Raw genomic sequence first — 25,444 nt, 5'->3', positions numbered from 1 at the left:
GAATTAGCAAAGGGGAATTATAGAATCTTTCTTTTTGTAGATACTTTCTTAAACAAAGGAGACAAAGCAAGCTAGTATCTCAACATTTAGATGAGTCACTGTGTCACTGTCATCCTTTTAAGAAAAGGGAAGTTGAAAGAATTCAGTTGCAGAAGAACTACATTTATTGATTCCTCCTTCAAAAAACACAAAGACTATATTATTCAAGGACCTAGATGTTAACTTTATTTTCAAGTCAATGAGTTGCTAGCAAATCATCAAATTACTCTATTGTATATTATCTTCTGCTTATGGCTTTTGTGTGGTTGAGCGTAAATTGACACAAAAATTGAGTTTTTTCCCTCAATTTTTCCCTCAATTTTCTTTACTGGCTAGTACAACAGAAGGGTGTTAATGTTTGTTTGTTTACATTCAAATTATATATCATATCATGAAGGTTATACAGCCAAGCACAAAGCACACACTTCAGTGCTTAAACTGTATCATTGCACTGTATATGCCTTGAACATCACATGCTGATGTTACTTTCCTTTTTTTAAAGAAATGTGTACTTTTATTTTATGTTGAGAGTTCCTTTCACAGTCCATTTTGTCAAAGAGTTCTAACACTGCTTCAGGTCTGCCTATAGATTATTGTTTTTGATGTTACAACTTTGCTGATCAGAAACAGTCTGTTAGTTTTTTCCCACCAATTAACTTTTTTCAAAACTCAGAAAAGATAAATATAGTAATTACATGTAATAATTAGAAAGCCTTGTATAATGAAGCAAGAATTTTAAGATTAATAAATAGCTGAACGTGAGCCTGATAGCCTGCTTAATTAATCACTAAACTGTGGAACCACTGCAATTCATATGTCAATCCAGGCTCTTCTATGGAAGTGATTTGAATCAATTGCTAATGAAATTGAGAAATTTAGAGGTAGCTTTCTGACTTTCAAGTGACAGGGCTCACATTTAACTCAAGAAATGTGACTGTTAATGACAACATAAAAGTACTGTGAATTATTTGCCAGATCATGTGAGAATTATAGCGTCAACCTATTGAAATAGCTCGTAGCTGTTCAGTGTGAAAATAAACACTCATAATGTGACATATTTAGAAATCTACAATTCTGCTTTAAATATAAGAGATTCTGCCTGAAATAAACCAAGGACATAATCCTACAAGTATAACAATAATATTTCAAGAATTCTTCTACTTTGCCACATAGACAAATTTATTCTTATGACTGTTAAAACTGTAATCCTCTAGAAATTATCATTATCTTTATTAAATCATTTACTTTAAACTGTCAAAGTAATTTCATAGCTAATTCTTCTTTTTTAAAGTAATTAACATACTTACTCTTACTCAGTTACTTGAATTTAAACAATTCTGCTGCTGAATTTGTTTCCTTAACTTTGCACTTCCAGCCACACTTTAATTACTTAAAACTTCAAGATATAATGAGACAGTTATTGTGTGTTAATGAAATATCAGTGCAAAGTGCACTAATCAATAATTAATTTAATTAAGGTGTATATGAGACAATATTGCTATATAATTAACTGAAAACCACATCAGTAACACATGCATATTTGAATTTTCATTCAAAAGTTTGCTGGGAATTTTAGATCATGCTGTTTTATGGATTTACATGAGATGTATAAAATTAAAGTGTTTGTCAACGAGACTCTGAAATACACATTAAATGTAGTCCTGAATCATTTTGACAACCATGTAGCAAATTTAGGCAACTGAAGCCACACTAAGAATGAGAGTGTGCCTTCTTGGAAATGAGATAAAAATCTGCAGGAGATTTCTTTTAACCTTTGAGAGTCAGATGTGTAAAAAAAACCCTATGAGATGAAGTTACATGTGAGAAAACATATTCTATACCTGAAAAATGTGCCTTAGAAAAAATTATGAACAATGGAAGTATTTTTGCAATTCCAAAACTAAAGCTGGATCATCCCACTAACATGGTGTTCAGTGACCCTACTTATTAAGGACTATGTTTTGTTAATGTTGATGAAGTTATCTCATTTGCTCATTGTGAATAATTTTTGTAATGAGAATTTACCAATGAATCTGCTATTTAAAGGTCCTGCTAATTTAATACATTTGCTAAACTTTTAAATTCCAAATTAATATAATTAATATAATACTATTCATGTTTCCTGTATGTTCAAAATTAATTACAGTTTGTGTTGTTAATGAGCATTTGACCTAACAGTGACTATTATTAGCAAGGTATTTCAAATCCATAAAGTTTTATAATTAAAAATACGATCTCTTCCTCGGATATCCTAATCATAATCTAACTACCAGATGTTCAGCACAAAAGCTTGACTTTACGGAGGATTTTTAAAATTGGGGTACAAATCTGACTCTTGGACTGAGAGTCTCGAAGTTAAAACCTCGTTATTGTATATTAACCATTTCTAATGAAGAGTTTTACAAGGTTAAGTAATTGTCATGAAGAATAGTGGTGTTTTTCATAATGGAGTCCAACCATAGTTAGCGGATGGAAGATTGAGAGATTCGTGATGATGAATGTCTTCTACAAAGTGCAGCCCCTATTTTGGATCCATGTCAAATTTTTAAGTTGCGTTAATGTGCACATTTTTCCTCTCTTCAGCTGAAGCACATTGATAGCTGTTCTGTTGTTTTTGTTTATCAGGAGACCTTCAGCAATCTTGGGAGCATGCAGTCCTCCTCAAGCATAAATGAGGATGATTTTTTTTTTCAGACTTCTATGCAAAAAAGCGTAATAGGAAGGAATCTAGTCAATTCAAGCTGACGGTGATTGGTTCAGGCTATATATCCTTTGAAGAAAGGTGGATGTGGAAGGCCAGTGTTTCCTACTGCAACAGATTACAGATGTCAGTACAATCTATCTGTTATTTCAGGGAGAGGAAGCATTTCTGAGTGGGAGTAGGCAGTATGTACTGTAAGATGTCTCACATTTTTATTTCATAGCTTTTACAATTTGTGCAAAGTGTGTTAGCTGGCAAGGCTACTGCACAAGCAAAGGTCTTGACAGTTGTTGAAGTTTTCAGTGGACTTTTTTTTTCTACTGTATTCAAATACCTCCAAATTTGTTTCTTTGTTTGTTGTGGGTTTCTTTTTTTTGTTAGAAGTTAAAAACTGTAGCCTAGTAAATATTGTGTTGGCATTGCTTGTTGCAGGCCATGGTCTTTGTGTTAAGCTCACTACAGAGACCTTGGGACTTGTCAGGACCTCTCTGGACTTATCTTGACCTGCCTGGAGAATTGTTTTAGCTTGTAACAGCTTATCGAACAATTAGGTGATTATTTTTCTGATTTGTTTTAAATTTGGCCTAGCACAAAACAATTGTGTGTTAATTCTTATTATCGTATACATTTCTGTAACTGATAGACCGCAATAGCAAGTAATTATTCTATGTAGGACGAACCATCTATGACCCTAGGATAAACTGCAGCAGGGAAGAATCTTCACTCAGAAGGTGCTTCTTCACCAGGAGACTGAGCACAGCAGGAGAGCACAGGTACTGGCCTGGAATGGTGCCAGGGCTGTAAGTAACTCACCAGCTAGTTGCTGTCGAAGGAATGCACCTTCGGGAGAATGCAACCAATTTTAGGGCTAATAAAGGGCACAAAGAACTACATAGTCAAGACTCTCTCTACATGTAGTAAATTCAGATGTCACAGGAAGTTTCTAGCCAATGAAGAAAGAGGAAGGTGTGAAAATATTTCAGGGAAAAAAAACATCTCCGAGTCAATCTTAGAACAAGGAGGAAAAAATTGTCAATATCAACAGAATGCCCCTTACAGCAAAGAGGAAAAAGAAACACCTATCATCAATATCTACTTCTATTGAAGAAGCTGGTAACATCAAAATCTTACCACAATACACCCTGCTGACATAAATCCTCGACTTCTGGATCTGGAAGAGTAAGTATGATAGCAGAGAAAAGGGTAGATATGGGGAGTTTTTATAATAATTTCAACTGTATTATTGTTATTATTAAGATTTATTCTGTAATACTATTCTTTATTTTCTTTCTTTTTCCCTGTCCTTTTCTGTAATAGTTAGACTTGAGCTAACAGTAATTCTTTAATTAGACTGTGATTATTTTAGTTACACTAACTGTTAATTCCTGGCTTTATATGCAAAGCTTGTTGCCTTTTTGCCCATGACAAGATTTTTGAGTGTAACAACTGAAAAAAAGACTATATCAAACAGTAATAAAATAAAAATCCTCCAGAATGTCGGTGATGGAAGATGGAATCTGGATGTCTTGTGCCTCACCCAGACTCCCCAAACTTCCATGAGGCTTCATGGCAACAGAAGTGGAAATAGATTTACACTTGCCCTGACCCGAGACTATATATTTTGGCTCAGTTCCATCAGCTGCAATACTTCAATTTAGATCCATTTGAGCCAAATCTAATGATTCTATTGTAAATTTCAAGGTTTGGGGTTTTTGTTTTGTTTTTTTTTTTTTTTTCATTTTGGATCATAAACACTTGCAGGGCTTTTGATTAAAAATGTCATGGTTCAATGGAAAATTACATTTCAGGGGAATCATTTCAGTAAAATATTTTTTTTGCTTATTTAAAATAATGGCAGAAAATACCGCAGTCAGTTCTACTAACAGTGTAACATTCTTATGTAAAACTAAACCATGCTGCAACATACACAACTAACACATACAAGTCCAAATCAAATGAGCTGAAATAGTTTTTAAAGAGGTATTTGGAGACAACTTAAGTAATTCTCCCAAGAATTAACTCAATCCTGTTTTGTAAGGAAAGCATGCCACAGCATGTTAAATTTACGGTATCAAATTAGAGTAAAATGATTTTTTTAAAATAATTTCTGTCTATGCAGAATAAAGGTGATTTTTATTTTCATGCCTTATGGATCATATCTTTTGTCTCAGGAAGAGCTGTAAGCATATGGTAAGAAATAAAAAATTTTGACATCACGGGAGTTTAAAATGAAATTTTAATGATATCTGTTTGGTATTATGAAATAAGTGCATGCTACTCTTGTGCCACTTATTGCACAGGTGAGGTGCTTTTTTAGCTGACTTCAGATTTCAACTGTAAGAAGGGAGAGTTTTCAAAAGTTAATTTACCACTTTCTGAAAGAGATGCTTAAGATGTAGGGGGAATTAATTGTCCTTAGTAACTCTTTATATCTCAGTTTTGGAGGGAGATTTGACAACTAGCTTACAGTTGCTGGCTAATTTTAAATGGCTTATATTAGGTGATACGAATTTTCACCTATATTGCAGAAAGCTGCATCTGACTGGTTTTCTGACCTCTGTTCAAGCTCACGTCAGCTCCTTTAAAGCCCGGCTGTCATCTCACACCATGGGACCATGAAGACTCCATCCAAAACTGAAAGCTTTCTCCTGTTGGCAGGTCTGCTGAGCGACCCCAGCTGCAGCCATCTCCTGACAAATGCAGAGACTCTGGTAAGCTCCCACCTCGGGGGGAAAATCTTCCCAGGGAATTGCACTCCCAACTTTAAGAGTCCCAATAGCCTAGATCCAGGGTTGTCTTTGATTATCAAATACTTACTGCATATTAAGAATGTAGGTCTCTTGCTCAGCTCTGTTAAACTCCAACGCGTCTATTTTCAGGTCTGCGTTCAGTAGTAATCGTGTCTGTTTTACATACAGGTTGATTTTCCACTTGAAATACAGAGGGTTTCTCCTGCAAGGTGTCTCAATATGCTATAAATACTGCCTTGGTACAAAAAAGAAAAGGTCTTCCTATCACTGCAGAGGCAGCAAGCTCTGAGCACTCATGCCTCTACAATGTCCCTCAGTGAGAGAGGGAACTCAGATGTCACCTGAAATTCATCTAACACTAATTTCAGGACTCTGCCTGAGCTGGATACTTAGCATGCCTGTCACCTTCTCAAAATCACATTTAGCATGGGGTAAAGGATGTATACGTGTGACTTTACTCCAGGAAGACTAATGCATTCAGAGAGAATTGGAATATGGCAGACAAAGGCAAGCTACTTTCTCACAGAATCCCAAAATACATGGTATGGTTCAGCCCGTTTCAGTACCCACAGGTTAGCCTTCTTTAACTATTGAGCATAGAGGCTTGTTCCATCCTGTTCTTGTGACTTCTTCCACCAGCACACTTCAGCACCCCTTTTTGGAGCCCTTGGCTGTTACGGCCTGTCAGTTATCAAAAACGCTACAGAGGCCTCATTTCCCCTCTCAGGAGTTTAATGAAACCCCCAAAGGCATTATTTTGTGCAAAACACAAGTTTATCCATAGTTGAAACCTCACTAATAGTAGTATCTCAAGAACCACATTAAAAAAATAACTGTTACTCTTTTTCTAGGGAAATAACCCCCACAAGTTGTAATAGTAAATTGCTTGAAATAGATATAAGGGTATTGTGTTGGCCTCAGTTGAATGTGAAATAATAACACAGTATCTGCCACACAGAACAATTTATTTTATAACTGTAAAAATAAACACAGAAAAACCTCCCTCGCCCCCAGGTAAGAATACAAAATATGTAATATGTCATGCATTTTTCCCCTATGTGTTTTGCTGTAGATCTCAGGGTTTTATGCAGACTCTTTATGTTGGGATCTAGTGTTGGGATAATATCTGTGGAAAGGCAAATTTTTTCCATTCTTTCGTTGCTGATGCTGGGCATGAAAACCTAACACTAGCATAACTTTGCTTCCATACTAAAGTAAACTAAATTTATTCTCTGAGATAAAAGAAAGCAGCAAATCTAGGGCAGCTTATTTGCATGCCTTGAAGTAACTGGAGTGACATACTGCTCTTGTTGACCATGTCAGAAAAGACAGGCTTTTGCACCAGTCTTAAGATCTGTTTGCATTTACTTTTTTCTCATGAAGTTCATATGGTATAACTCAAATGCTATAAAAATAGTGACTGATAGATGGTGTTTCTTGTTCTTGCTGCCAAAGCAGCATCCCTGTTCATTTGTCTTTTTCAGGGCTTGATAGTCCACTTAGGTTCTGTTTCTAAACTTGTCCTCCTTTTGCTTCTCATCCCAGGAAGAGAGTCCTCCTCTTTAAAGTATCATGCAGAAATGTGAAAAAAATGTTCAAAGGGGATGAAAACATTGCAAATTCTTCTCATGATGTCACAGGTTCTATTATTTTTACCTCTTTATGTGATAAACATTTTCTGGCAAAGAACTGTAGCATACTATGTCATACACAGAGCCTCATAAAACCTTGGTAAGGTTAACTTTTTTAATGCTTATTGTCAAAACACAAAAAGGCCTTCCCAATCAGGCCAGCCCATTTGGTTAACACAAATAGACAAATGTCTTTTTGTAGCTCTAGCACATGAGAGCGTGATGTGGCTAGCTCTGTCCAGACTCCCCATTTAAAGTCCCAGTTCATATTACACCCTGGGCAGTTCTGACAAGAAAGGCATATTTCCCTTCCTGGTGCCAAAGCAATGTATCTTAACTGCTCTCTTATGATGCTGTTTATAGTAAAGGTAGTACCAAATTTACCTATAAGGGTTATGGGGAAAAGAAGAAAAAAAAAATTGTTCCATTTTCTTACTTTTCAAGCCTAAGGATAGTGACATGACATTAGTCCAATTTTCTGGGTATAAAACTAAATTAAATCAATGCTTGAAGCTTTCCTTGAATATGCCTCAAATTCAGTTCATCCACCATTATTGAAAAGTATCACATTTAAGTCTTAATAATTCTTTACACTAGAGTGCTATTAATGTCATCATTATTATTATACTTCCTTATCTTCAATATATTATAGCTGTTAGAATTCAAGTACAAAAGTCAATGGTAAATTTGCATTTGATATAAAATATTCTAATCTATCACAATTAATTTCCTTCCCTGAATTATGTTCATTATCCTCTTCCCCACCTGGGAAGAAACCTCTATTGCATTCTTGACTAGATTTAGATCTAAAGCTGGTTCCCTGAAGTGTGAATCTTTGATAAAAATTCCATACTTACTCTCTCTCTTCTTCTGTCTTTTGTACACACAGCACAGTGAGAAATATTAAACAAAAGCTTTGGTTTGACCAACAGTTTTTGAATACAGAAGACATCTGGTCTTCCTTTAAATAAAAAAAAAAAAAAATACTCTCTCAGTTTTTGCCCATGGGGCAATTTCAAGATTAAAAGCAGCACTGAAAACTCACTCATGATTGACTGCTCAACAGTTTATACACATCTAAAGAAATATCTTTGACATGCAGTTTTCTTTCAGTTGTTTCAAAAATTAACTTCTCTTCCTAGCTTGAGGAGAACTTCTCATCCCCAAAAGTCCTAGAAACTCTTCTTTATTGAGAAATTATTTTAGATAAATGTTCAGTTATTGTTTGAGGACTTACACTCCTGTCAGTGAAAAATTGAATGTTTCATTTATCAGAAGGACAATTCCTTTAGTCTGTTGACAATCAACATCATACTAATCATTGTTGGCTTTTCGAGATCTTTCCCCAAATGTTAGAGTAACAGAGTTTGCATCAGTTACCACCATTTGCACTGTTTTATATAAGTCTTAGTTATTTCTATTTTTTACTTTCCCCTGTGAATTTTGCTGAAGGAATCCCTCTTTCCACCCTGTTCCTCACATCTGACTGATGCTGTGGTCATTTCAGTTTAAAACACACTTATAAATTCACTGAAACCTTAATGGCCAACACTTTTTCTCTCCTCCAGTTTTGCTCACACAGATGAATCTCATAGTGCATGGTCATGAACCCTGGCCAGTCTGGGACCTTGAAAGAGGTATATGTACCAAAGCAAAGTGATCCTTTGAAAAAAACAGGTCAGTGCCTGGGCTGTAAGAACGTGGCTTTAGCCTAAAGGTTTAGGCTGGCTATATATCCACCTCTTTGCCCATTTTTAACAGCTTATTTACATGATTATAGGGTTACTACCTTATAAAGAAAAGAATTATTAATGCTGACATCTTCTCAAATGCTAAGTTTCTTCTGAATTGACAGCCAGGAAATGTACATTATTTCATATTTTTTCCCACTGGCTTGCAGTTCATATATGGAAACTTTCTAGTGTAATTTGTTAGTTCCCCTTTGTACACTGGATCTGGGGAAATTTTATAAGACTGGTGAAATGTCACCACATCTCTCACTTTAGAACTTGATTTGCAGTTTGACTGAGGTTATGAAGGCAAAATGCAGGACAATGTGGCTCTTCTGATTGCAGCCAAAAAATATATGGAAAAATCTAGTTCTTGAAACATGTAGTTTTATTGGAATGTGTTTTCTTGATATTTTTGCTTTTGTAAAACCATCATTTACAGAGAGTCGCAGTTTCAGAGGCTGGTTAACACAGGAACTGTTTTGGCAAGGAAGATTCTACTAGGTTCAAAGTGGCCTAGTGTTAAATAGTTAGGTCATTGACTACAGTGATTATGTAGTTTTGTTCACTCCTCTGACCTCATTTAGTATTTTTTTCCTTAGTAAACAGCAGATAACTACAGAATAATTAATTTTCCTCTGGAATTCCTAGCAATTGCATATTTGAACAAGGGAACAGTAGTAACTTACAGGTAACAGACAGAAATTCCTGTCTACTTAACCTATACTTTTGTACTTAAAAGGCAATATATTAGACAAATAACAAGAAGACATGGCTTTCTATTAAGTGGTTTTTCGTGAGTATCCTTGCATGTATCTCAAGTTCATTAAAATAAAAGACTCTTCTGGTGGCAGCTTGATACAGTTCAAACAAACACTGCTGGGGTTGGTAAATGATATAAGGACTGGAGATTTCATCCTTGTTTGAGTAAGTTTGCATAGAATAAAAAGAGTTTTTGGGACTCTGCTCTTTCTTGAGCAGAAGAGCTTCAGCCTCGCTTGTTCAAATGGCAATAGACTACATTCAAACAGTACTCAGGAAAGAGTATAAGAAATTTTTAAGGTAAGCTGTGAAATATGAAAGTGATGGTGTGTTTCCAACTGTTTTGATAAGGAAATTCAACTTCAAAATACAGTAAAGGGCTGTGATCAAGAGAAAAGGAACTCCAAGCCACACCACACTAGCAGCATGAGTATTGCCTTGTTCTTGTGCAATTCTGAACAATTTTTAAAAAGATTTTACTGGCTGAAACAAACTTTTCATAGACCTGAAACTGGTTTGATAGTGAGGCTTAGTAGTATAGAGCTAGATTTGTTGCATCTAGTCATATGGTTGTGGTAGCTCAGAACTGGCTTCATAATCATGCCCACAGTAGCAGATCTGGTGAGGAAGATGTTCATTAGAGTTGGATTTCAGTTGACTTCTTCCTTGCTTTGAAAGGTATTCACTAGATGCATGCCTGGAAAATTGCAGCAGTTAGAGCGTTTGCATTAAAGAATTGGAGACTTCAACTATATCTGCAGTTCATGTTTCAAAGCATACAACTGCTGCTAATAAATGAGGTGTGGCTTATTTTTACATATTCATGCTTTCAATCATCTTTTTACTTTTGGATGGAAATGAAAGATACCTGTGATTCTTTATTCCCAGGGGCATCAGGGTGGTTGTGAAAAGAATGTAGTAACCCTGGGGGAGGTGACCAAAGACATAGTTTAATCCAAAAACAGCAGCAGTCTGGGGAGAGTCATGAACCACATTCTCATCTGTGATGGAAAAGTACCTCTGGAGATATCATACTCTGTCCCTGTTTCTTCTGTTGATACATAGTACACGTGTCAAAGGTCAATGCAGTTGCATTGGTGCTGGTATATCCCGGTGTACTAGTAATTTCTTAAGCAGGTGCAATGCAAATATTAATCAGCAAGATGATGGGGAAGACACGTTATTCTGGTCTAACATCGGTGTAAATGGTTCCTTGTTTATGGTAGTAAGTTAATTTACACTCAGTTTCTATATGTGTATAATGTAAATATCATAAAAAACGTGGAAAATTTCTGTCTGCTGCACAAATGTTTAAAAAGAGCTAGCTGAGACCTATGCACAGTAAAGGTTGATTTTCAATAGGTTTTGAAACTGTGGAAGTTCCAGAGAGCTAGAAGAATGCTCGTCATTAGAAAGGGTGAAGACGACGAAATGTACTGTCAGCCCCAACACTGATCCTGGGCAAAATAAGGTTTTGGTTGACATAGGACTTGATTAAATGAAAAGATTGTAGTGCAGATCAACAGGTTTTTATGAAAAACACTGAGAACAAAAGCGATAACGTCTATAAGAGAAATATTGAATGAGAAGCCAGGCAAAATCTTCTCTGGATACTAATGCAGCTGCTTCTGGAATATATGTCAGTTAAGAAGAAAATAGAAAAACTGGAGAAGGTAAAAAGAAATGCTAGACAAATGATGAAAGGATTAGAAAGCATGCTTTATAGTTAAAGAGTCCGTTTAGCTTCCGGGAACATGGCTAAAGGACTGGCTGATATCATTTGCAAGTATATCCACAGGAAACAAGTTTGGCAGGAGTTGCAATGCTGTTGACTTCTTTAGAACTTCAGCTCTGATCAGAACAGATTTTCCTGTGCAGACTAACTGCCCAAGTATAATGAGAATCACTGAACAGGAATTTTGACTGATTTTTTTTTCTCATTTAATTTAATAGTATTTACCTAGACTGCAATGGATTTTTCATAGTGAAAAATTAAAATCGTTTCCCTAATGTCCTGGTTCAGTCAAAAATTAGTTTAGGGAAGTCTCAGAGAAGGGTCTGCAGTCAATGTGGGAATCAGGTGACATCATCAGTATCCAGAAGATATAAAGGTGTAAGGAAACTGAAACTGGCAATATGCACTGTCAGTTTGGAATTTTTATTGCTCTCATCTAAACTCAGAATGAAATGGGTTGTACTTTGGGATTTTTCTTCTCTTCTCATGACCTCATCATCCCACATTACTTGAATAGTTGATAAGTTGTTTCTTGAGGTTTTCCACTAGATTTTGTTGTGTACAATACATCTATATATTAATTGTCTCAGATACTGAGGCAGCAAAAATTTGAAGTGTGTCTCTGTTCCCACACTACGTACATGTGAACCAAACTCTGTGTGATAGATCACGCTCAATGCCTGTGCTTGGTTGTCCATGCAGCTGCTGTTTTTGAATTGCCAATCTTATCTTGAAGAAACATGTCTTGTTCAAGTTCAGAACCAGGTAGCTTATCTCACCTCTGAGACTGCACATCAACCTGAGGTCTGAAGTGAAATGACTTCAGTGCTATCAGATCAATTTGCTGTGAGCAGCCGACATCAAAATACCAGCACTCATAATTCAGCTGGATTTGGCAGTTTGCTCAGGAGAGAGCTAGGCCTACATTTGCAGGAGCACTGAATTATTTCTTCTCTCTGGAGATGGAGAGTCAGAAAAGATCCCTTCAGGTCAGGGTTGAGGACTCAAAAGGAAGCCAGCAATGAGGCAGCTAAATTTTACTTCAGTATGCTGGGCGTTCAACACACTTCAAGGCTAAAAAGTGAAGGTCAAGAGCCTAATCTGCTCAAGAACGTATGATCATAGAAACTAATGTGACACATTCAAAGGTTGCATGTGGCTTCCTGATTATCCTACTTAATAATTGCTTTCTCTTAAATTAGAGTCCTTTCCTTTCTCGGCAAATAGTAGCATTTATTCTGTGTGTATGTTAGATGTGGCTGATCAGCTCAAAAGAGGTTTGTTTGGATTTTCCTTTTTAACACAAATGTGTTGTCCTTCACAAACTTATTTCCTGATAAAGGTATGCTCGACTATTTTTGGACATTCAGTGTGCATATAGCAATACAGGTCATATATTGTTTTCCTTTATTTCCTTTATTACTAACAATCAAGTTTTACTTTCCTTTCTGTAGCAATAAAAAGTAGCTTTAGCAATAGATCTGTCAAAATATTTACCTCCTAGGCCACCAAATTTGATGTCAGTATCTGTTCAGTATTTTAATTTCTACGTTATCAATACCAGAGGAAAGCAGATGACAGTAACACGGTACATTATGCATCTCACAAGTTACAATAAAATAACGATTTTGATTTGTGGCACATCTTGGGGTCTCTCCTTAAATGTGTGTGAGTAATAAGTCAGATTGGCAGTGATCTTAACGCTTACAGGACTGATGTATCTAAGTGCTATGCTTCTTTAGAAGCAAACACTGATGTTAGTGCAGCACTTTCCAATGACTGCTTTTCATTTGAATCAGTTTGGTAGGTATTGACAGTTGTCAGGTGGATTGTTTGGGTTTTTTTTTTTTTAAGCCCAGGTGCCATCAGTTGCTCTCAGACACATAAAATGGCCCTCAAAGTTGCTAACAATTATCACTTTGTTAGTCAAGCTCTGCAGAGAGACAGGTTCAGAGAAGCTTAATGTTTTTCTGTCTCCTTCCTTTTTCCAGGTAAGCCTGAAAAGGCTGGTGAAGGGGAACCTGTTTGGTAGGTTAGCTAAAACTCATTTGCTAACACCATCATCTCTCCCCCCTGCTGTGAACTAGACAAGAACTGTTGATTACACTGGGGCATACTTAGTATTTTTCCGCAGCTTTAAATGTAATTAACATATGGGGTATGTCTATGCAGGATGGGGGAGGAAGGATAAAAAAAAAATCACAGATTTTTCAAATGCCAGAGAGCTGTTGCATAAAGCAAGCATCATGGATGAGAGATGGTTAGAATTATTTTGCTAAGCCCCCATCCCCCTCTTGCCCCTGCTCTTGTTATCAGCTCTGAGGCAGGGAATATCTATTCTCTTTTCACTTACCCACATTCCCTCTGACACCTTTCACTTACCCACATGCATTGTGTTCCCTATGGAGTTTTTCATCTTGTTGTAAAAATGACACTTTCAGGGATATGACTGTAGAGGCTGAAATGTTGATTACCTAGCATTTATCATTTCCGAAAATACCAGTCCCTGAAGATGCTAGTCCTCTGGTGTGCATATAATATACATGGAGAGGGACAGACTGATAGGGTGTGTGGGAGTGCATGGGACAGGGGAGGAAGAAACAGTACATATTTACTCTTGGCCATTTTGGCATTGATTTATCCTTTCGTGGTCACATTTTTAAAATATTGTTGACTTCCCACTCCAGTTAATTAATTAAAGGAGTCCTCCTCATTTGGTGGTGCTCTCCACTGGTTTCATTAATATGTAATGAAATTTCCCCTTGTGCCTTTATTGTCAATGTTTGAAAGCACATCTGCAGGGAAGGCTTTATACCATCAGTCTGGAATCCCACTTCCCTCTGAGCTGCTTCTCTCCATATTGATGGCATACAGGATAAACAGAACAAGTTAATTTGTAATCTTAGGTAGAAAATGATAGCTGCACTGTTTCTGTCATTGAGCACTCTGCCAGTTTAAACAGCTGATTAGTCAGCTTCTGTGGAATCGATCTGAATCAGTTCCACCTGCGTGCACCCACCAGGAGCCACTTTATTGTAAATCAATCATTCTGAAAACATCTTACAAAGGGGCCAGTCCTCACTAACAAGCCATCAATTTAAACTGTCTGTCTGGAGCACTCTAGAAATTAGAAGTGCAACAACCATTTATTCTAAAATTATGAAGAAGTTGTTATTTTTTTAAACCGCAGCCTGTAAGTATTTGGTGCTGGTGGTGATTTTCTTAACTTTAAAAAAATCATTATTATTTATATGCATCAGGTCACTTTTCAGACATCCCAAAAGTGCGGGTGCTTTCTCATAGGAAAAAACAATAGGTTGAGAATTTTAACAACAATGGATGGAATGGATGGCCTTTATTACTAGAAGGCAACATTAACAGTAACTCAGAGACTTTATATCCTGCCCTTGTGCCCCTTGGGTGTTAAGATCGATCCCCAGAGTCAGAGAAGTTCTCCTTATTCTTTGACATGATGAATTGCTAAATTTTGCCTGTGCAGAGAGTGGGTCTTCCAGCTGGCAGTGGTTGGAGAAGCTGCCCCAGGGGGGAGATCCAGATATATGGCTTGGTCTCCAAACTCTTCCTTTAAGACACTTCATACTACCCTAAATAAAAGAGAGTGGAGAAAGTATATTCTACCTTTTTTTTTTTTTATTGGCCTGTCTGGGCATTTCACTTATGTCAACAAAAAAGCTGTGAGAATCATGTTTTCAGGTTGAGTGCATTGTTTAGAATCTCTGGAGTCTTATTCAGCTTGAGAAAAAAATATGGCAGCACTTAGTTTGCAAGGTGTACTGCAAAATACTGCATACGACGTTATGCTATGTAATTACACGTTGCCACATGATTGCATTGTCAACACTGTGTCTGATTACAAGGTAATTGCTTAGTTACTAGTTTTGATGCGAAGCCTCTCAGAGACTTGCATATTAAACAAGTGTCCCACTCTTGAAAATATAGTCAAAATAAAAATTAAATGAGACCTCATGCGATTGTATGGAAACTAATTTTGTGCTCAGATGATGCTGGGCCTGATCCATCTCTGATTAACCTCAGCTGAAATCCTTTCATTTATCCTCTCATTTATTGTAGCATACTTTGGTGAGATATCTCTTATTAAATAGTGTAGAGTATTCAGAGCAAGTTTGGAGCTTCAGCTTCTCGCTCTGGCAGGGTTTGAATATGAGGGGGTTTCATACATTTAATATGGCTGTATGTTTTGCTGTATTCCAGCCCACACATGTGACTTCTGCAGTTAGTCTTTCTAACCAGCCTTACCTATTTTTAAAAGAGTGATAAATATGAACAAGGCAACATCAGCTGCTAATCCACATTACTTTTTGACTATATGGATATCCCTCCAAAATGTACCATGTTACTATTAAAAGGTTGGGTGCCAGGAATTTGGGTGACATGTCTCTTGCATGTACTTTGCTAACACCCATTTACGTGTCGATCAGCTGTCACTGAAGGGACAGGCTGTGCCTCTACATTAAAGCTGCAGAACATGGCAATGCTCCCTTCCCCTTCACAAGCACAAATCCTGCCTTTCCTTGCCCATGGAGCAAGGACCCTCTTGGAGCTCAGGAAGCCTTTTCCGTCTCTGTTGCAGAAATTCCCTTCAGTAGTCTGTTAGGAAGGGAGACAAGTGAAAAGCTGTGCAGCGCCTTCCCCCAGCCTTGTCTCCCTCTGGCTTTTAGGCCATAGAGGGCAAAACATAAAAAAAAAAATGCAGTAATCATGTCCTTAGGTGTTGCACTCAAGATGCTCTGAAACTGTGGCAGGATTGATATTACTTAAATTTGTAAGCTGTGCCAGAGCTCATTGATTTCTAATCCAAGACATCAAACAAGAAAAACTACTTTGGCAGGTGAGTGAGCTGTTACTGGGCTGACAGAGGACAAGATGTGTATGGGATCCTCTTTCCTGTATAGAAAGTTCCCATGCGACTTTCGTGTTCTTAGGGCTTTCTCACCTTTCTTCAAAGGAACTTCATCTATCTTTCTGGGCTGGCTTCTTTTAAATGAGACTCCTGCTCCTCAGCTGACATCCAATGTTATTTTCAAATAGAGCTCATGCAGCTGTTTGCTGAGTCTGTAAAGGTGCTCTGGTCTTACGAGGAGCGGCTGGAGGAACTGGGGTTGTTCAGTCTGGAGAAGAGGAGGCTGAGGGGAGACCTCATCGCTCTCTGCACTTACCTGAAAGGGGGTTGCAGAGAGGTGGGTGCTGGTCTCTTCTCCCAAGTGACTAGTGACAGGACAAGAGGAAATGGCCTCAAGTTGTGCCAGGGGTGGTTCGGGCTGGATATTAGGAAAAATTTCTTCACTGAAAGGGTTGTCAGACACTGGAACAGACTGCCCAGGGAGGTGGTAGAGTCACCATCACTGGAGGTGTTCAAGGAACGTGTGGATGAGGCATTGCGGGACATGGTTTAGTGGGCATGGTGGCGTTGGGTTGATGGTTGGACTTGATCTTACAGGTCTTTTCCAACCTGAATGATTCTGTGATTCTGTGACGACTTCTAGTATGACAGGCTTGTGCTACACAAGCAAGATGACCACTGTTTGGTCTTATCAGTCAACTTACACTTTCACACAAGTAATATTTTTGTTAGTGTTGACCATGATTTCTATTTAATTCATTTTGTACTATCTGATCATCAACAAAATCCCTGAGCTCATTTGTCATCATGATATTTATAATGACAGGTTTTGAGCAGAGCATGAGTACCAGACAGAAACTGTGTAAGAATGGTTATGGTTACCTGGAAGGGGAATGATTTCAATCCAGAGCTGAAAAAATAGGAAAACAAATTCTCTTACACCTAGTTAGGAAAATAATTGATATATGTATGTGTATTATTTACTGCCCGCTTACTCCCTTCACATAATTATGCTGTATATCCTTACCCCAGTTCCATGGACTACTATCACAGTGTGGATCTTTACTTCTACCTAGTCCTCCTGTGGCTGCTGAGACTTGTAAAAATCACCATTAGAAGCAAATTGCCCACGAGCCAATGAATATGGATGCAGTCAATGTATGTCTCCATGACCATAGTAGTGGATTTTGCCACCTCAGAAACATGAAACTCTGGGTATTCCATCAGTGTTGCCCAGAAGATAGTCTGTATTATACAGTGAAGCAAATACACTTACAGAAAATGTAAGGTAAATCATATATGCACCATAATGATTTTAAATAAATTAAAAAATTAAAAAGTATACTTACAAATAATAGAAACTTCTAATTACCAGAAGGATGACATTCCTTTAAATACCTGATTATGCTACCCTGATTCTTTGTGAAAACCTCTTCAGAAGAAAAGTCTGAGAATTAAAATTAATAGTTCTACTGGATACTAAAAACCATAACTTAACTATAGAGGCACTGATGTTCTGGCTCCTGAGATGGTATCATGCTATAGATACCTGGTCTGTGACTAGGGCTTCAAAAATCTACAACAATAGAAATAATAACACACATTATTACCTATGACTAAGTTTGTTTTTTCAGCTCACAAAAGTAATACCTCCAATAATCTTCTCAAATTCTGTGTTTTCTCTCTCTGATACAGTTGCCTATTATCTGATGCTGAGTTCTGTGTCCTGTTTGTGCAGGAGGATATGGCTTTAATTACCAATTTGGTTTATTACTGCTATTTTAATGTGACAATCCTGATGATTTAACAGTGTGTACTCACTTGATCCTGCATATGGAATGCCTCACCATAGACACTTGCAGATCATCATGAAAGCTGTCTCTTGGAGACATAGGGAAGAAGGAGATGTTACAAAGCAAGGACTTGTCTGCTTGTAATGATTTCAGGGTAAAGGAAATAGGAAAAAAGGTAGTCTGGGACAGTTAGGCAGCTCAAACTCAGTACAGCAGAAGCAATTTTAAGCAGTGCAATTCTGATTCTGAAAGTACAGTACCGCTTAAAGAAAGCTAAGCTATGTAAGCACGGGCTTAATAAGGCATAAGCTAGTGGAAACACTGATACATTAATGGAACACTGAGACAGACTAGTTTGTGCAGCTCTGGTATCCTACTGGTGGTCTTATGAGATGAGAATGTATTAATGGGCTGTTATTGGTAGTTCTGCAAATTATCTTTAGCATGTTGCATGAGTTAAGTAGTGACTGCTGGGTGCTTATAAGGATCTTGTTTCTCTTTGTGCTCTTTATAATAAGGCAAATGCGTAAATGAACTGAGATTTCAGTATCTCTTTTCTGAGTTAATTTTGGCTAATTAGGACTTCTTTCCTCTGTGTTCTTTATTTGTTGGTGTTGAGTGCTTTGCAGTATTTTGTTAACTGTTAGTATATTTTTTTACTACTGTCTTGCTGCTAGTTAGCAAGAATGTTATGCATTGATATTATTGGACTGAATGCTCAGGGAGTACAACAAGAGGGTACAAATATATATTTTTTTTTTTGTCAATGACAGCAATTTCTAGAATGTTTAAACTGGAAGATGGAGATGAGGAAAAGTGCAAAAATGGTTACGTTCAGATTATTTCTTCTATCACAGGACGCTGAGTTTCATAAAATACAGTTGTAATGCCTGCATTAAACTGGTACTGAAGTGTAAATGCAACAGTTGAAAGTATAATGAAAATTACAACTACTATGTAGTGAAAAAATATTTTAATAGAAAGAGTTACCATTAGCTTATTGAGGGACATTGTTGATACCTGTAGGCATCTAGCTCATAGTAGCTACTCCTGAAAAATTTGATTTGCAAAATCTCTAGTCTGACACTCTAGTCTGACGCTAGGGGCTCTTTTACTGCTGTGATTCAGTGCATTACAGGATGAAATGGGACAACTGAATACAGTGTAATATGCAGAGCCAAGTATCTTCCCTTCCCCATGAAATAATTGATGCATTATGGAATATTATTTTTTTCATGTTTATCACAGAATCACTACAGTTGGAAAAGACCTGTAAGATCATTAAGTACAACCATCAACCAACACCACCATGCCCATTAAACCATGTCCCAAAATGTCACGTCCACACATTTTTTGAACAGCTCCAGTGGTGGTGACTCCACCACTTCCCTAGGCAGACTGTTCCAGTGTCTCACCACTCTCTCAGTAAAGAAATTTTTCTTAATGTCCAACCTGAACCTCCCCTGTCGCAACTTGAGGTGATTTCCTCTTGTCCTGTCACTAGTCACTTGGGAGAAGAGACCAACACCCACCTCTCTGCAACCCCCTTTCAGGTAGTTGTTGTGAGCAATAAGGTCTCCCCTCAGCCTCCTCTTCTGCAGACTGAACAACCCCAGTTCCCTCAGCCGCTCCTCATAAGACTTGTGCTCCAGACCCCTCACCAACTTCGTCACCATTCTCCGGACACGCTCCAGCACCTCAATGTCCTTCTTGTAGTGAGGGGCCCAACACTGAACACAGCATTCGAGGTGCGGCCTCACCAGCACCGAGTACAGGGGCACGATCACCTCCCTGGTCCTGCTGGCCACACTGTTTCTGATACAGGCCAGGATGCCGTTGGCCTTCTTGGCCACCTGGGCACACTGCTGGCTCATATTCAGCCTGCTGTTGACCAATACCCCCAGGTCCTTTTCTGTGGGGCAGCTTTCCAGCCACTCGTCCCCAAGCCTGTAGCGTTGCATGGGGTTGTTGTGACCCAAGTGCAGGACCCGGCACTTGGCCTTGTTGAACCTCATACAGTTGGCCTCGGCCCATTGATCCAGCCTGTCCAGATCCCTCTGCAGAGCCTTCCTACCCTCGAGCAGATCAACACTCCCACCCAACTTGGTGTCGTCTGCAAACTTACTGAGGGTGCACTCAATCCCCTCATCCAGATCATTGACAAATATATTAAACAAGACCGGCCCCAAAACTGAGCCCTGGGGGACTCCGCTTGTGACCGGCCGCCGACTGGATTTGACTCCATTCACTGCGACTCTCTGGGCTCAGCCGTCCAGACAGTTTTTTACCAGCGAAGAGTGCACCTATCTAAGCTACGAGCCGCCAGCTTCTCCAGGAGTATACTATGGGAGACAGTGTCGAAGGCTTTACTAAAGTCCAGGTAGACAACATCCACAGCCTTTCCCTCATCCACCAGGCGGGTCACCTGGTCAAAGAAGGAGATCAGGATGGTCAAGCAGGACCTGCCTTTCATGAACCCGTGCTGGCTGGGCCTGATCCCTTGGGTATCCTGCACATGCCCTGTGAGCGCCCTCAAAATGAACCTCTCCATAACCTTCCCCAGCACCGAGGTCAGGCTGACAGGCCTGTAGTTCCCCAGATCCTCCTTCTGGCCCTTCTTGTAGATGGGTGTCATGTTGGCAAGCCTCCAGTCATCTGGGACCTCCCCTGTTAACCAGGACTATTGATAAATAATGGAGAGTGGCTTGGCAAGCTCCTCCGCTAGCTCCCTCAGTACCCTTGGGTGGATGCCATCAGGCCCCATAGACTTGTGAGTGTCCAGGTGGCATAGCAGGTCGTTAACTGCTTCATCCTGGATCATGGGGAGTTTATTTTGCTCTCCATCCTTGCCTTCCAGCTCAGGGAGCTGAATAGCCTGAGGATACTTGTTTTGGCTATTAAAGACTGAGGCAAAGAAGGCATTAAGTACCTCAGCCTTTTCCTCATCCTTGGTGACAATGTTCCCTTCTGCATCCAGCAAAGGATGGAGATCCTCCTTGGCTCTCTTTTTGTTGTTAATGTATTTGTAAAAACATTTTTTGTTATCCCTTACAACTGTGGCCAGATTGAGCTCTAGCTGGGCTTTTGTCTTTTTTAATTCCCTCTCTGCAAGTCCTAACAAGATCCTTGTACTCTTCTTCAGTTGCCTGCCCCTTCTTCCAGAGGTGATAAACTTTCCTTTTTTTCCTGAGTCCCAGCAAGAGCTCCCCGTTCAGCCAGGCCAGTCGTTTTCCCCGCTGGCTCTTCTTACAGCACGTGGGGACTGCCTGCTCCTGAGATTTTAAGATTTCCTTCTTGAAGAAGGTCCAGCCTTCCTGGATCAGGAAACAAGTAAGGACGTGACTAGCAAAGACAGAATAATGTGTGTTATGGGGCAATGTGGTTTTATTGAGCATAAGAAGTTGCAGGTTTTTTTTGGACCCTGGTATGCAAGATCACAACGTTGGATGTGCACACTGGCAGTCTGCGAGACTGTGCAGATGTCTTGAGATGTCAGAGTTCCCTGGCATGAGGTGTTGACTTCCGTAATATAAAGCAAAGCCCTGGGCACATCTGCCATTCCAATGTCTGCCAGAGTCTGGAAGAGCTGCATTAACCAAAATAAAAAAGCTCAGAAGTGCAAGGACTTGCATTGCAGGTACAGTGAAAGTTATTAGCATGATGATAGCTTCTGCACAAGGGACCAAAGGGCTGAAAAATGAGAACAGCTCCATCTGCTCTTGCCAAAAGGAACTAAAGTAGAAAATCACAAATTTCCTTACTGTATTTAGTACACAAAGTGTATGTTGCCTTGGTTGGCTTGCTTGGTTTTCCAATATAAAAAAGACACTTTAGTAAAACAACAAAAAACTGCCATAATTTTAATCCATACTTATCCCTATTTTTTTCTACTCCATCAGTGGTTACAACGCTTTCTGTTGTAGCTCACACACACGCTAACTGCATATGTAGTGTAGCACTGAAAGTGGCTCCATTATATGCTATTTGGGGCTTCATATTTATTATCTTGCAGCATTAATTGTGCTCAGTTTGCAAGCAAAATAAACTATATTTACTTTAAATGCCAGTTCTGCAAATTTGACTTGGGAACTGAGAATAACAGTTTCTTTTTGGAACTGTATTTTGACCCTGGCAATAAAAGTTCAGAATTGGCAGAAATTTCTGTAGCTCAGTTGAAGCAATTCTCTGATCCATAGTCTAAATAGAGAACATACTTCAAAGTAGTACGGATTATGTGTGAACTACAAAGGATTGTGCTCCAGTCGCTATGGTATTACGGAGCCAGTTGAGCTACAAAAGTAAGACGTGCTAAAATATATTTGTATCAGTCAAATCAGCAGATCTAATTTAGGATACATGTGCAAGAAGAGATAAGCAACTTCTTTTATTTTGGTTTAAGTCTTTTATCATTCCATTGATTTAAAATGAAGTTCTGTGGACTTACGCCAGTGTAACCATGATCACATTGAAGTCTGTGAAGTAAAACTCAGCATTGATGTGAATGATGATCCAAATTACACTACTTCATCGTTTATAATGTCTTTTTGATCAACCAACACTTGATGAACTTCTTATCAATGCTATTCACATCCTGATGCATTTTGACCCAGACTGCTGTCTAGCCATTTATTCCAGGTTGTGTTTTACCAAATTTGACTTCCGGTGAGCCACTTCAACCTCCTTTTTGTACTGTACTCTAACAGTGTTTTGTGGTTTATCAGAATTTGGACTGAAGGCTGAAGGGCACCAAGAATTAAAGCAGGCAGGATAAAGATGATAGGATAGAGAATAAGATAAAAAGACTGTGAAATATGTTTAATTTTAGAAAGGCACCAAGTGGTATCTTTAGGAGCTCTTCTGTCATATCCTTTGCTTATACTAGAAATATGGATGTAATATTTATCTCTGATGGAGACCTTCATTGAAACACTTTGATTTGCTTATTTGAGAAGAGTTTGTTTTTTCTCAGATCTCAGCCAGTAGTTTTTTGGGTTAGATGGACTGTTCCCTGAATGAAAAAGCAAAGAAACAGAACTGCTCTTGGGAAGCTTTGTATTTCTGTTATTTACTGATATGATATTATTATTGGACTAAATGCAGAACTGTGTGTAAAGAGTAATAACTCTCTGCTTAGGCATCCAGTCCAACATAGCACTCTACGAAAGACTACTCTATTAATTACAAAATATATTGGTCTCACTAGCAAGAGCAACAGGACTGATCAATCCTCCTCAGCAATGAAAAATCAGACAGTCTAAAACGCTAGTATGACAACAATGTATAGTTTGGGACCTAAGAAGTGCAATGACAATAACAATAAAAATTCCCATTTATGGGGCACTTTATCAAACAAACATCTCAAGGCACCACACAATAAAAACATAAGAAAATGAAATCAAACAGAGCTGTGGGCTTGATTGAAGGGAAACCATTGATCCTTGTTCCTAAAAGCATAATGAAAAAAAACCCTTCATCTCTTGAGGTCTAGCATAAAAGTTAGAAATCTGCTTCAGAGGCCTAGTACTAATATCCTGGAGACAATTTCTCGATTTCTTTTCTTGCTGATTCTAGATTTGTTCTGGCATGGCACAGAATAGGGTGCCTGAAACAGTAGATTGAAAGTGATTTAGAGAGTATGGTTATCACCTTCTAGTCCAAAAGGTTATTCATGATTATAGAAATAATGCCTTAAATTTGATGAATAGTGCAAGAGTTTAGCTCAGATAATTCTTTAGCTATTTTCTCTCCTTTTTTGACGTGCCACCTTCTGTCTTTGCTTCAGATTCATGCAGGTGGTTCTACTATATGACTGCAGCAAGTCATGAAACAGTTCTGTCCTTTTTCCTGCTCTCCCAGTCCCAAGATCCTTTCTGGTGATACTGGATTCCTTTCCTGCATCCAGTAGCGTGATGCAATTACATCTGTAAACCTAAGTACAAACCTTTTTGTCCATTCTTCATATGCAAGAGTAGGCACACCAGAGACTGTGTCAGGTTTCCTCTTGGCAGTCTGCTAGGTGAAGAGACTTAAATATAGAAAATGTCATCACTAATGACTCATTTCACTGCCCACCAGCATATAAGCCAGGAGGGAAAAAGTTTTATTAGTCACTCACATAAATTTCTTATAATTTAGACTGAAGCACATGTTAGTTCAATGGGGCTTTCAAAGGCAAAGAAAAGATTAATATATGGAAACCAGGGTTTTGTTGATGCTTTATGTTATAATATCATAAGCAAATTTCATTAGCTACAAAACGTAAAGTGAAAATATACACAAAGTTTTTATGCAGTCACTTTCTGAATAGAAAGGGAAATAATATATAGTTACAAGGCTGGTAAACTTCTTCAGCCAGGTTCTAAGTAGGTATATCTAACATTTGAAAAAAATGCATATGGAATGTAGTTTTCCCCTTCAAATACCAATTCCTATCATTTGATAGAGAGACATATCTTCAAAAATTATTTACTGTAATACTGTGGGACAAGCTGTGGAACAAAATTCTATCAGTGATGATTCTAATTTGAGTAGTTCTTCCTGCCTGGAAGAGTTGACAGATTCTTTCCAGAACACTTAAAAGAACACTAGGCAGTTATGCATTTTGGAAATTAAAAGCTGTTATCAGCAGGTTTTTTTGCTTGGGTTTCTTTGGTTGGGTGTTTGGGGGTTTGGGGGGATTTGGTGGATTTTTGAGGGAGGGGGGGATGTTTGGTTTTTAGGGCTTTTTGTTGTTGTTTCTTAAAAACCTTTAAGGATTTTTTTAATCAAGGGGTTTTTTCCTGAAAAAAATCTTGAAATCTTGAATTTCGAAGCCACAGCTACTCACATATGCTAGCTGTTTATGTTTACATTTATGGATACCCCCTCATAAATCCAATGGGATAATAAGAAGAAGAATTATGACATAAAAAGGATAACAACCTCAATTTTTTTATTCTTAATTTTCAGTTAGTTGTCATTTTAAAGTTGAAAGCTTATGCGAGTAAGCTAACAGATAGCAATCTACCACCATTAGTGTTACGAGATATTATTGCTATTGGAGGACTCCTATGCGTTCCCTTCTGTAATTGCCAGAAAGTATACACCAAAATCTGTTGAGAGAAAGAGCCCTGACTGGAGTTAATTGTAGTTATTTTATTATTTGGAGTGTGAATTCACGAATAATGAGTCTTCACTAAATACAGAATATTATTATGATTTTTTTTTCTTCACATTTCTAAATGTGTAATTCTTTGCACTGGTTTTACTGGTTTCATTAATAAGGAAATACTTGAGCTGCAAGGTCTTGAAAAGTGTGTCAGAACCAATAATTGATATTTCTTCTGAGTTTAAGTTAATATTTATTTTATTGCCACTGATGCCTTATGTCTACCAGGAGCAGTTCTGTATTTAGACAGAAAGCAAATACAATTTATGTACAT

The sequence above is a fragment of the Gavia stellata genome, chromosome 9 (genome assembly GCF_030936135.1).
Source record: "Gavia stellata isolate bGavSte3 chromosome 9, bGavSte3.hap2, whole genome shotgun sequence".
Lineage (NCBI taxonomy): Eukaryota > Metazoa > Chordata > Aves > Gaviiformes > Gaviidae > Gavia > Gavia stellata.
Note: the sequence above shows the minus strand (reverse complement) of the source record.